The sequence below is a fragment of the Gobio gobio genome (assembly GCF_949357685.1).
Source record: "Gobio gobio genome assembly, chromosome: 5".
NCBI lineage: Eukaryota > Metazoa > Chordata > Actinopteri > Cypriniformes > Gobionidae > Gobio > Gobio gobio.
Window position 1 is genome coordinate 61,120,550 of NC_137101.1, and position 14,939 is coordinate 61,135,488.

At 36.9% G+C, this 14,939-nt stretch overlaps 1 protein-coding gene across 2 annotated transcripts in view; it reads right to left on the reverse strand.

The window, feature by feature from the left end:
* LOC307126267 (uncharacterized protein) overlaps positions 1-12,270 on the reverse strand; it is a 32,765-nt gene extending 20,495 nt beyond the window's left edge. For both annotated transcript variants that reach the window (XM_079816730.1, XM_079816729.1), the window contains exon 1: positions 12,203-12,270. The gene's annotated coding sequence lies outside the window, so the exon portion shown is untranslated. The remainder of the gene's footprint in view (positions 1-12,202) is intronic.
* Positions 12,271-14,939: the final 2,669 nt, after the last annotated feature.

Genomic DNA, 14,939 nt, shown 5'->3' on the forward strand with positions numbered 1-14,939 from the left:
GTCCCAGGAACCAGCGTCACATCTGAGAGGGTTTTTTCGACTGCAGGTTATATCATTACTGCCAAAAGAAGTTGCCTTACCCCTGGGCATGTCAATGAGCTACTGTTCCTGCAGAAGAATCTTTCCATTCCTGAGTGATGGCAGTTCACACTCTGGGTTAAGACAAGTTTAATTTCCAGTTTATTTTTATTTTCACTTTAATAGGCAAGGCCTTTTCCAGTTTTTATTTATTTTTATCTACTATTTTAGTTTAAAATGACCAGTTTACACAAATACACTTTAAAGGCAATTTAATGTCTTATACCTGGAGTACTTGAAGGTTTTACACAAAACTGTGACACAGTTGTGTTTTCTAAAGGTTTTGTAAGTTCAAATTGTATTTACATTCTGTGTATTGTCTGTTTACTGTGAAGCCAGTAACCAAATGTGTTCTAAATGTTGATCATTAAAATAAAAAATAAAGGTGCATTTGCATCTTAATGTCAATTCTTATTGTCATTTTTAATAATACATCAGGTTCGTGTCTAAATAATTGGTCTACTGCTGCTGATATACCTCTGCGTCCTCGGTCGTCTACACCAGTGCAAGTTTGTGAAAGCTGTTGTATCAACACTCTGGAAGGGGGATTGTTCTTTACAACCATCAATACTCCATTAATTTGCAGTTGAATGTCTATAATAATAGTATCAATATGTTGCATAACTACAGTCCTGTAATTCAGGTAACAGCTGGAAAAAAATGCTTTCTTCAAAAACACTTATCTAAATCTCAAAGATCGTATCAGATCGGATCGAATCGAATAATGATAATCGATTCAAGATCTTGAGAATCGGAATCGAATCGATTCTTGAAATTTGAATCGAAACCCAGCCCTAATACCAGGACGGCGTGCAGGTATATAACTTGTCGAAATATAATGGATCGATTGTCAGTTGTCAAGAGAGTGCTTGAGGACATTTCACAGGAAGAGCATCCTGATAGGGCTGTAGACGCTAGGGGGTTACTCGGTCAGATTGATTTAACCCTCTGGGGGTCTTCATTTATGGGTCACACTCAGGGTTTTCGGGTCAAAAATGACCCGGAGGGCGGGATTAAGATAAAAAAAGATTTGAGTAAAATCAATGAAATATATTTTTGTTCAATAATATTTTTTCTTTTCTTTTTTGGTGTTTTGAGATAATTTTATGATTAATAATTAATATTTATACAATAATTATGACCCATTTTTTCCCATTGAATATAATAAAAATTGTATATATATATATATATATATATATATATATATATATATTTATTATATATATATCGTCACCTTCCTAAAATAATTGCCTAAGTCATTTTTTGACAAAAATGATTTTTTTGCTTAAGTCATCTCCTCTTAATGCTGGCCACCTCTGGTAAAATCCTCCACATCCTCAGTTGAACAGATCATACAATTCTACCCCTGTAGTATAATGGCCTATGTCAAGTGTGTGACTTAGGCCATTTTATTTTGCCTAAGTCAAAAGGTAATTTGAGTCAGGCAATTTTACAAACTTTTCAAGATGGCAGGTGCATCAAGAAGACCAAAAAGCTACTCAACCTCTGAAGTTATTTCCATGATTCAGGGCTCACTCCCTATTGGTAAGTGATGAGGTTTACTATAATATAGGCTAGACTATAAATATGGCATAGTTTTTTGTCTTTTTATTGAGTCTTTTTAGTCAGCATTTTAGTCAAGAAAAATAGCTAAGTAAATAAAGCTAGCATTAGGCTTTCAGTTAACTCTTTTAAAACAATATTTCATCTTTTTGTCAAATTTTTTCCACATTACATGATCTAATTAAGAAAGATTTGAATAGGCTACCGAACACCGAGAAATTATGTAATCTGTTTGGTTGTAAAATGTATTACCTGAATGAAATGAAATCGAATGTATCGTCCTCTGGAATAATTCATTCACAGACAGCATACGAAGATGTTCAACTAATAAAGATTTCACTTGACTGTACTGTATGTCCACCGCCACTTCACCCGATGCTTCTTAAATCTTCCTGTTACGAGACTAGGGCTGAATGATTAATTGCATTTGCGATAATATCGCGATATGATAAAACACGATTTCCTAACCGCAAAGGCTGCGATTAGTCTCGTCACGTGACACGCGAGAGTAAAGTCTGCAGAAGAAGCAACTTGGCACGTTACACATATATGCCTGGCCTAAAAGGGAAAAAAACTGTTTGTGTTTGATCTATCTAATATTGTGTTGTTCATACTATACTGCCGTCCAAAGGCAAAGCGCAGTAACTACACATTTGGTCAAATTGAGTTAAGACTTGAAATGGGCTTTGTGACATCTGTTCTGTCTTGTGAAAAAGTTTGCTGGTTCAATTTTGTCCAGTTTTAGAGAAACGAGCGTGTCAAAATTGCAGTAACTACAAAATCCAAGCCAATACCAAGGCAAACCGCAGTAAGTGATGTTACAGCGTTCTAGCTTTGTTTCCCAGTTCTTGACACAGCAGATACTGCGGTTTCAGCCTTGTCACAATGGGGATTGTAACTTATGCGGTTTGCCCCGATCGTAACACACAGAAACAATCCCGCAGCCATATGATGTTTGAACTCACGTTAAAACGCAAATATTCAAAGACTGGTAAGGAAGATAGCAAAATAATAACTCATAGTAAGGCAACTGAGAGCTTTATATTCAGTTAACATTGACTAGCCAGCCGCTAGCAAATTTTGACTAACCTGTGCTGCTCTTTTAAAGGCAATATCCTCTGACAACGTAAAGATAATCCGATTTAATCACGTTGGTGTTTGTTGATTCAGACATCTCTCCGTTTCAGGCAGCTAATCCAATTGTATTGACAGGGGTTACTCCTTCAAAAGTTAGCTGGGTCTGGTAAAGTTATCTTGTTAGACAAAGTTACTCTAAAAGTTAGCGGCGCCAGTCAGCAGGTGACAACCGGACGAGCGCAGCGCAGCGCAGCCGGACCGACAGCAAGCACACTAGGTGAAAAAGTACACTTGCATAATGTACTGAAAGTACTCTATTTTCACGCACTAATTTCGTAGGCTACTTAATATACAAAAAAAAAGTGCCAATCGGTTTTTTGGATTTCACAGATAGGCTAGCTAAGAATACATAATAATTATATTTTAATTATTAATTATAGCTTTAAGGGTGTAGATAGCATAAACAGGAAATGTACATGTTTGAGAATAGCTTAGAAGTTAGGCTAAAGGGAGAAGAAATACGTAAGTTAACTTACTCTCTAACCTCTAATTCTAAGAAATGATGTTAAAGGAATAGTTCAACCGAAAATGAAAATTCTGTATTATATAAAGTTTATTATTACTATAAACATGTATTAAGAAGCATGAAAAAAAGTTGGATGAACACATTTAGTTTGTAGATACTGCACTTTGCCTTTGCAATAGTGTTTTAGTTGTTTAAGGTCATCCAAAGGCAGAGTGCAGTATCTGCATTTTGGGGGTCAAAGATCACATCGGTGGTCATGGTTTTTATCTACAAAAAATTTCTTCCTAAGAAGGCAATACATTGAATGCATTACCACTAATCTACCCACAACATGTTTGACTGGCTGGTGTAAAAACTTTAAAGCCATTTTTCTCAGTTTCAGTGTTTGCGTAGTTACTGCACTTAGCCTTTGTAGGGCAGTATAGGCTACAATAGAGGTGGGAGAAAATTTTCTCTCTCCAATGATTCTGGATCGATTCTGAGCTTAGATTTTAACTGCAGGTGCGCGGTGGCTCTGTGTGTTTTAGAAACAGCCGTATTCTGATTGCTTCCATTATCTCTCTCTTTCACACACACACACACACACACACACAATCACACACGAACCATAAAATAATATTTCATAACGTCCGGAGCGGTTGACGGCGCAAATCGCAATGGCATTCGCAGGCTTCTTTGCACAGGATATGCGCTGTGAGAAACTTTGCTTGATGTCACGCTTGCAGTGTGTGTTCTCGGCTCGCCCGCCGGTATTTTCCTTACAAATGCTCAACGAAGGCTTCATTCATGTCGTTAGGAATGCAGTGTGCTTGTATATTAAAAAATAAGTAACTCACTGACAGAAGGCTTTCCATTTCAAATGCTCACGCGGCGCTTTGTGAAGAGTGCTCGCGAGCACGCGTCTGTGTGAGTCTCAAAATGCTTTTATGACGCAAAATTAATGTAAACACCGTCAGTAATGTCTTAATGAATTAAACAGACAGGGCAAAAACATTTTATATTTCAAAAGAGATCTGTGCATTAGTGTGAACGCAGGTCTCCCGCTGTCTATGGTGATGTCATGATTAATAATCAAACAACAGTAAAGCTGAGAGAGAGAAAAATCACTCACAGTTCAGACACTCTTAAATACTGAAAGCACTCTTTGTTCATTGCTTGTAATATGTTTTCTTGTTCCTCTTTATGATTTACTAGCTTATGTTTTGCAGCTATATTAGTTTATGTCCTAGTTATTTTAAAAAGCTTAAAATTACATATATCATAATAATTTTTTTTTAAAGTTTTTAATAAATTAATAAGCTTAATTAATTAGGAAAAAGTTCAAGAATTGTTTTGGAATCGGATCGTGACTCCCAGAATCGGAATCGGATCGTGAGGTACCAATTAAAGATTTCCACCATTACTATACAATGATGTATTGTTGAATAATACAGAAGATAAAGAGTTAAAAAAAATAATCGCATATTAAATCGCAATCGCAATATTGGTTAAAAAAATCGCAATTAGATTTTTTCCCAAAATCGTTCAGCCCTATACGAGACCGCTTCAGATTCAGTGCGCGCAGGAAACCAAACAAATCATTCAAACTGATTCGCAAGCTGAAATCGCATGCACAGACATCACACAGTATGTCCGCCTTTAGACAGTTCTGCCAACTTATTTGAATTTGAACAGAATCGACACAAAAGAGTGATTCATTTGTCAATTGAGGATTGCTTGTGCCCAGAAAAAAGTATTTGAACAGAATCGACTCAAATGAGTGATTCATTTGTGAATTGAGCATCGCTCATGCCCAGTCAGTAAAGATACAGCGCGCTTGGAATAAACTATGCATTTAACAACTTATTGTGTTAAAATAAAGTAACGAGAGGAATGTTGCCCAACATAAAAGTACAGTTTTTTCATTAGAAATGTACTTAAAGTAAATGTACCCACATTTAAATCTACTCTTAAATGAATAGTTCACCTCAAAATGAAAATTGTGTCATTTACTCACTCTCAAGCTTTGAACACAAAGAAAGATATTTTGAAGAATGTCAGTAACCAGACAGTTGATGAAAAAAATACTATGGAAGTCATTGGGTACCATCAACTGTCTGGTTACTGACATTCTTCAAAATATCTTTCTTTGTGTTCAGCAGAAGAAAGACATTCATGCAGGTTTGAAACAACTTGAGGGTGATTAATGATGACACAATTTTCATTTTGAGTAAAAATATTCCAAATAAATATTCAAGTAAATACTTTGATACTACCCCACCTCTGACTACAAGACAATTAATGTTTTTCAGAATGATAACACATTTGTGACCATACACCTCAAAGGGTTAAAGTGGTTTTTTTTTTTTTTGGTAGGAGATACACTTGACAATCAGGTCAATAGTAGGTCAAGAGCAGACAGAAGCACTGATCAGGTCTCATCCACTGAAAATGACAAGGAGACCATAACTCTAATCCTAGATCATGTAGATTATGTAACAGGCCAAGACCCAGTTTCAGATGGAGTTTCAGATCATTCACACCATGAAGAGGACATATCTGATGATGTCATCAGAGATCCAGACTATACCCCATCCTGTGATGAGTCCTCTGCCCCTGAAAATGAAGACAGCCTAACCATGGTGGCAACAACTCCAGAACAGCAGGATGAGGATGTTGCTTTACACAATATGGTCAAAAGGAAAAGAAATAAATGCCTTAGTATGGGAACATGGAAACAAAATGAATCCAAGGAGAAACGTCTCAAAGGAATATCATACAAGAGCAAAGGTGGCAAAGAAATAAGTGCAAAGGCTATGGGTCCTCCCTGCAACTCGAAGTTCTGTCAGCGAGTCTCAACTCGAGACTGCCAAGTCATTACAGAAGAGCAGCAGCAGTGGATATTTGAGAAGTTTTGGGCAATGAACACCTGGGAAGAACGTCGGTTATACATCACCACTTTGGTCACAAAGGTTAACATCAAGCAAAAGAAAGTTGGTCAGGGATCCCGACACAATTCATCATTGTCCTACCAACTGAAGCTTCAAGATGGAACGGTTCTCAAAGTGTGCAAGGCCTTTTTTTCATCTACACTTGGTCTCCCTGAAAGAACCATTACAGACTGGCTGAACAAAGACACCATCGACCATGACGAACAAACAGTAGTGCCTCCGTCTAAATCTGGACCTATGAGTGGCAAGCATACAACGCTTGAAGCTGATGTCAAGGATTTCCTTAAGGACTGGTTGAGGGACCTGCCTACTGTTGATTCACACTACTGCAGAAGCACAGAAACTTACAAACACAAGAAGGTCCTTCTCCCAGGTACAACCATCTCCCAACTTCATCGGGAATATCAACAGGCAGCTGCAACTACTGGAGTGAGGGCCGTTGGAATACGATATTTCTCAGATGTATTCCATGAAGATAACTATTCTGTATTCATTCCGCGAAAAGATCAGCGTAATGTTTGTGTTTCATTCAAGCATGGGAATATCAGTAAGTCCGAGTATGATGCACATGTCATCCAGAAAGATGAAGCGAGGCAAGAGAAATCCTGTGACAAGGATTCTGCGAATAATGAGAAGTCCATTTGGACAATGGACTTGCAAGCTGTGCTTCTGTGTCCAAAAACCCAAGCCAGCAGCCTGTATTACAAAATTAAACTGCAGGTCCATAACTTTACCCTCTTTAACTTAAGATCGAAAGAAGGATACTGCTACATTTGGGATGAATCGGAGGGTGACCTGAGTAGTGAGGTATTTGCTCATCTTCAATATCGGGATTTTGAAGGTGTGATCAAAGAAAACCCAGACCTCAAAGAGATAATAGTGTGGAGCGATGGTTGCGGTTACCAGAACCGCAATGCAGGTGTGGCGAATGCATTCTCTGAGCTTGCGAGGAAATATGGGGTACTAATAACACAGAAATACCTTGTTGCAGGGCACACACAAATGGAGTGTGACAGCATGCATAGTACTATTGAACGGAAAATAGTTACGGATGTCTTTACACCGAGAGACTACGTCATCATACTCCAGACTGCAAGAATCAACCCGTCACCTTACCACGTGAAGGTGGTCAAGCATGATGAATTCCTCAAAATGAATGGATCTTACTTCAGTAGCATTAGACCAGGCAAAAAGGCTGGAGATCCGACTGTGCATCATTTGTGGGCTATTCAGTTTGGCAGTGAAGGCAAGGTCCATTTCAAGCTTTCCTTTTCGGGGGACTCTGTGTGGGAAGAACTGCCACAGAGGGTGCAGTTGCCAAAAGAGCCAATACTATGGATAAGAATGTTTCCATGTGCTCTGCCAATCAAGGAGAGAAAGTTCAGGACCTCCAGTCAATGAAACACATCATGCCTGTTGAGTGTCATCACTACTTTGATAATTTGCCACATTAATAGGCAACAGGCAAGAACCAAACAAAGAAGAGCTGGAGGTGGAATTGATGAGATGCACATGCCTCCTCAGAACGATGTTTAGTTTGTTTGTTAGTGTTTTATTGTTGACAGAGTTGAACATTTAAAATTGCCTAAGTCACAAAGGCATGTTCAAAAATCCGCCTAAGTCATTTATTCCTGTAACGTTACATAATTGACATGCATTGTTATTAGTATGTCAATAGTCATCTTCTGACATGAACTTTTTGAGTGACATTATCAATAAATATCATATATTCAATTATTGGTTCAGTTTTTTGTGTTTTCTGAGAAACCTGGAAAAATGACTTAGGCAATTATTTTAGGAAGGTGACGATATATATATATATATATCATTTTTTATTAAAGCTGTATTTCATTCATTCATTCGAGTCAAGCCTAGGCCTCATGAAAGCAATTTTTTAAATGAGATCGTTCCCACCCGGTGGACACATTGAGCATTTTTATCACACAATAGCAGATTTTTACCACTATAGTGGATCTTGCGTTTTATAAAAAAAAAATTCATCGGAATGGTCCGAAACTTGGTGACTTTATTGGTACTTGGTATATTAACACCCCCAATAAATTGGGGACAGGATTTGAAAAGTCTAAGTGGTCGTAAAAAAAGAAAGTCACATTCTGGACCTTCGGGTCAAAAATTACCCCCCCATAGGAAATGAATGGGAAACTTGTTTTTTTCTGCATACAATCTACAAATCAGCCAGGATGCAGAAAAAAAGTACTCAACAGTGAAGGGGTGAATCTCTAAAACATCAAGAGTGAAAAACAGACCAAAAAAAAACACACACACACTTATACACACAAAAACACACGCACACACAAATTAACGCATGCCATTCCAAAAGCTGTGTTTTTGTGTGTGTGTGAGTTTTTTAGTCTGTTTTGCACTCTTGATGTTTTAGAGATTCACCCCTTCACTGTTGAGTCCTTTTTTTCTGCATCCTGGCTGATTTGTAGATTGTATGCACACAAAAAAACTGTATTTTCATATTTTTGCCAATTTCCCATTCATTTCCTACGGGGTCATTTTTGACCCGAAGGTCCTGAGTGTGACTATTTTTTTTATGACCACTTAGACTTTTCAAATCCTGTCCCCAATTTTTTTGTGTGTTCATATACCAAGTACCAATAAAGTCACCAAGATTCAGACCATTCCGATGAAGCTACGATTTTTTAACATTTAAAAAAAAAACTATTCGGGAGAGTTAATGCCTCATGTGAGCGCAGTTTCTATACACTGAAACTTGTACAAAAACTCACTTGCGCTCCACTATGTCAGATAATAGACTAAGCAATTTGTCAATTCTTAGTATTGAGTCTGAGCGTTCAAAGGCTATAGACATGGATGTTTTCATTAAACGTTTTTTGTGCACAGCATGGTAATCGGCGAATTCAACTCTTCTGATTTTTTCGTACATATGAGTTTATAGCTTCTGCCTTTCATTTTTGAGTATTTGTCTGACTAGTGTAATTAGATTCACATAATCAGTTACAGTAGTATCGACTTCTCTGTGTCATATTCTGATTTTTTGTTATCATCTGCTGCCTTACATGTTTGACTATATGTCTGACTTGTGTAACTAGATTAATATAATCAGTGCATCGTACAGACTAGGCATAATTTCTTTTGAGGCTCAGTATTTCCTGGAATTTTTCCCAAAATGCATTTTATTGTTTGGTAATCAAAATATCCTGTATTTCATATCGTTTTGATCAAAATGAATAAATAAATGCACTTTGTGTACAAATTAAGGAATCAATTTATTTTATTTTGAAAGTGTTTGTTTCTACCAGTAATCTCCACTACAGCAAGGCCATTTTTCCATGATTACTCCATTAATATGCTTACACACACATCATCATGCGTTCAAAACAGTCAATTTCCACGAATTACGCGTTCAAAACGCTCAATTTGCGCGAATCATGCCTTCAAAGCGCTCAATTAATCACACGTTCAAAATGCTCAATTTGCTCGAATGACGCGTTCAAAACGCTCAATTTATCACGCGCTCAAAACGCTCAATTTGCGCGAATCGCACGCTCAAAACGCTCAATTTGCGCAATTCACGCCTTCAAACCGCTCAATTTATCACGCGTTCAAAATGCTCAATTTATCACGCGTTCAAACCGCTCAATTTGCGCGAATCGCGCCCTCAAAACGCTCAATTTGTGCGAATCGCGCGCTCAAAACGCTCAATTTGCGCGTTCAAAAGGCTCAATTTGCTCGAATGACGCGTTCAAAACGCTCAATTTATCACGTGCTCAAAACGCTCAATTTGCGTGAATCGCGCGCTCAAAACGCTCAATTTGCGTGAATCGCGCGCTCAAAATGCTCAATTTGCGCAATTCACGCCTTCAAACCGCTCAATTTATCACGCGTTCAAAATGCTCAACTTATCACGCGTTCAAACCGCTCAATTTGCGCGAATCGCGCACTCAAAACGCTCAATTTGTGCGAATCGCGCGCTCAAAACGCTCAATTTGCACGAATCGCGCGTTCAAAAGGCTCAATTTGCACGATTCACGCCTTCAAACCGCTCAAATTTATCACGCTTTCAAAATGCTCAATTTATCACACGTTCAAACCGCTCAATTTGCGTGAATCACGCGTTCAAACCGCTCAATTTGAGCGAATTGCGCATTCAAAACGATCAATTTGCGCGTATCACGCGTTCAAAACAGTCAATTTGCGCGAATCACGCGTTCAAAACGCTCAATTTATCACGCGTTCAAAACGCTCAATTTGCGCGAATCGCACGCTCAAAACGCTCAATTTGCGTGAATCGCGCGTTCAAAACACTCAATTTGCGCGAATCACGCATTCAAAATGCTCAATTTATCACACGTTCAAACCGCTCAATTTGCGCGAATCACGCGTTCAAACCGCTCAGTTTGCGCACGCACACATACAGACATACACGCATACACACTCAAACGTTCTCTCTCTCTCTCACACACACTAACAAACATACTTTCACACACAATGCTAAAAACAGAGAAAACTATTATACTTTAAAGATTTCTCATCCAACGTTAGTATTATAGCCTTCATCTTTCAGTTGAAATGGCTGATAGTTCAGAATGTACTGTTCAATTCATTAAAATAAGCATATGTCCCTCATTACCAGTGTATATATATACTATTATATAATATTATTCACTGTACATATTCACCTGTAAATTCTGTTTATAGTAATAACCATCTCTCTATTTATTGATATATTTATATATACTCAGTACATATCCATGTCCTGCACTTATGCAAACGTTGTATATCCTGCACTTGCTGCTATTGCACTTCTGGTTAGACCTAAACTGCATTTCGTTGCCTTGTACTTGTGTAATGACAATAAAGTTGAATCTAATCTAATCTAATATATATATATATTTTTTTTACATGTACCATGGGAAGTTGCCACCCCTCATTCTGCTCTTGGGGGATATGAGGGGGGAAAGTACCATCATTTGAATATACTACCAGGTTTCTACTGATACAAAGCTTAATGCTAAATCGCTAAAGAAACCCTTTAAGTGATAAAGAAGACCTAAATATTTAATTTAAGCCATTTCTTATAAATATGTGACTCATTTTAGAGAAAAATATGAGTAACCTTTACGAAAAATAACCATGGTTTTATTATAGGTAAAGTGTAGTAACCATGTTTTTTTGGCTAATTGATTACCATTTATATAACCACAATTTTACCACAAATACCATGGTTAAACTATGGTTAGAGTAGCAAAACCATGGTTAATTTGTGGTTACCATGGTTTAACTACAATAACCAAGTTTTTTTTGTTTTATTTGTAGTAAAACTATGGTTCATTTTCGTAATGGGAAGTAAATCATAGAGACAGAAAAGTCACTCTATAACAGGAACGGCCCAGCTTATGATTATATAGTTTTATTCATTGATTGTTTTCTCTATAATGAAGTGTACTTAGTGGATTCTGGATGGTGTTTAACAAATAAAAGAGTGACCATTAGTTCCACAAACACAGACGTAGATATTCTATACTGATGTAGAAATATATGAATGATACATTTAAACCCTTTTCTTTGGCCACTTGAATACTTAAATATTTAAAGGTGTTAGCTGTAATCTTACACTGCAAAATGATCACTTACAAAGGATTAAACTCATCACAATAATATAATGAACAAAGCTCACAGAAAATGGCCACAGGTCGGAGCTAAGTAGGATTTTACCACCTCCTCCTCCTCATGTTGAGCCAGGAAAACCCCTGTGTTGAGTTTCATAAAGCTCAGTTTCTCTCATCTCTACTCGCCAGTGACCGAGTTCATGTTGATGATAAACTGATTCACGATATAAAGATATGATATATAGAGAGAAATGAGACGCATCTTCTCTGTTACTCACGTGTGGAAATACTCGAAATAAATAAAGTTCATTAATGTTAGATAACGCATTATAATGTTAAGTTCAATAATCAAACAGTCATTTAACAGTTCTTGTTAAAACTGAACAGTTTGCATTGATTTAAACACTTTAAAAGCTTAAAACACAAACCTTTCTTCAGCAGAATCACAACAGATGCAGGAGTGTGGCGCAGCCTTATGACATCACATCTCCACTCCAAAATAAAAGTCCTGATCACATGCTCAAGTCACAGATGTGTGTAGACATTCACATACAAATAATAAAACACATATCAGTTGAATTCTTGCTGAAATACATATTTAAATGTGTGTTGGTCAATGATGTGCTAAAAATAACTACCAAAGAAAGAGTTTGAGCGGCCACATCTAATATGTGAGATTCTGTTCTGTGTGTAGAAACCTTTGGGAACTTTTTTCAATGACAGACCCATGTTTGTTTGTTGCAATTTTTCTAAAGAGCAAACATAATACACGCTTATCAATATATCTAAACCTTTTTAGGGCCACAGACTCAACAAACAAAACATAGGCAACAATCAATAATTAACATTTTGCAATATGTTACAAATATGCAAAATTACCTGTGATTGTGTCCTCTCTGATTTATTTTCCTTATATTAGTAGATTAATGGGGTGGAAAACTGAATAAGGAGCGTACTAACAACATACAAAGATGACATGTTTATAATATAATATAAGTTTGTAGTGTAATAATATGTTCAATGTAATCAGAATATAAAAGGGAGAAAAGAATTACCTATATATGGTTAAAGATAAAGGTAAAAAAATACAATTAAGCAGGGGTGGTAAAAGTACTCAAAAGTTATACTCGAGTAAAAGTATATATACCTAAATAAAAAATGGCTCCAGTAAAAGTAGAAAGTCCTCCATTTAAACATCACTTGAGTAAAAGTACAAAAGTATCCAATTTAAAACGTACTCAAGTACCGAAAGTAAAAAGTAAATATTCAAATTAACTGTAAATATCAATAATTAAGCAGATCAATTGTTTTGGGAGTGATATGCAATGCTTTAATTGAACAAATGATAAGATTAGATACTGCAATTAAGAATTTGTTAGATTTGCAATCATAAGAGACAATGAAGCACCTTAACACAGTATAGGGGTTGACCTTAAAATAGACATGCTCCATAACATTATCTGCATCAAACAGAAGATGTGCAAGACTATTAACTCATTTAAAATGAATTCAAAAGCCATAACCACAATGACATATTACTTAACAATTAGTTAATAGTGATGTGCCTCAACAAGTGAAGTCATGACATAATGAAACCTTTGCAAATCGTTATTTAATGATTAATTAAAGCAGACAACTGGAAGTTGAAATACATGGCTTTGAACCATTGTGATAATTAACAGATTAATTTACATTTATTAGTTCATATAATATGTTATAAGGGAATTAATACATTGTCAAATTTAATAAAAAGAAATTCTGTATTACTTAACCTATTAATCATATATAATGTTCATTAGTTGCTGATGCAGTGATCATTAATAAATGATTTAGTTCTTCATGAGTCATACATTAACTCTTGATTATCTTATATTAATGCATATTAGTGCACATGTATTGTAAAGTGTTACCGATGCTTTCATAGTGTGCCGCGAAAGAAAAAGTTTGGGAAACACTGAGCTAACGTTAGTGTGGCAAACCTAGTCAGCTTTTCCAAGTCTAGCCCCGACTGGATCATCCATGACCGAGCATGTAGAGAGAACAGCTTACTAGCTTGATTCTCTCCTGCACCCACGTTTTTTGTTGGTTTGGAAAGCAAGTGTAATACATACTTGGAGCGGGCATGGGGAAAAGTATTGGAGTAAAAAGTAAACTTTGTCTTTAATATTGTAGTGGAGTAAGAGTGAAAGTAGATGCAAATAAAACATACTCAAGTAAAGTACAGATCCCCGAAGAAAAAACTTAAGTAAAGTAACAAAGTATTTTTATTTCATTACTTACCACTACTGCAATTAAGTGAAGATGGACAAAAAGAACACAAGAACATAAGGGTAAGATATTTATAGCCTGGCTCTGCCCTCCTACGTACTCAATTTTCATTTTCCTTCAGTACTCCGTCTGGGACTGTGGTATATTCTTTGGTTTTCTCCGAACAAATTTTTACCGGTTCAATCAGCGAACAGAGGGAGTGGCTGAGAGCGATGACGTTGATGTCGTGCGCTAGTTTGAGTTGTAGTTCAGTAATGGCGGCGGAGAAAAGATGCGAGCAAAGCCATTCATTCCGTTGTGGAACCGCTGCCGGTTTTGTTGGCTGAAGCCCCGGTAATTGTTTCTTGTGCGGTCGTAAGGTAGTGTCATCATTTACAGTGGTGATTTTATTGCCGTCCGTCTCCCACCATCCGCGTAAAAATCCCCGGCCGAATTACCTACTGCTTTTGACACACACCAAGGTCGTGTGGTCATTTAATTGCTGCCCGAATCCACATCTCTGAGTTTTCAAGAATATATCACTTCAAAATTCACTGTTTATATCCTTTTTTACCACTGCAGAGCACCGTGCGGTTGCGTGCGCTGTAATTCGGATGCATTTCTAGACTTGTATTTCTTTAAATGCAGGCAAGTATTTACAAGAGCAATATATTTCATCACCGCTCAGAATGATATGTGACACATATCCATCACTTCCGCCGAGTAAAGTCAAAATACCGGCGTGATCATAGATATATACATAGATTTCAAATTTTTTTACTCTCATAGCTCTACTATAAACAGGCCCCAGTGACATCAATTATACGACTGACATAGAGCAACGGCTGAAGTTAAAAATCTTCATTTGTGTTCTACTGAAGAAACAAACACACCTACATCTTGGATGTCCTGGGGTAA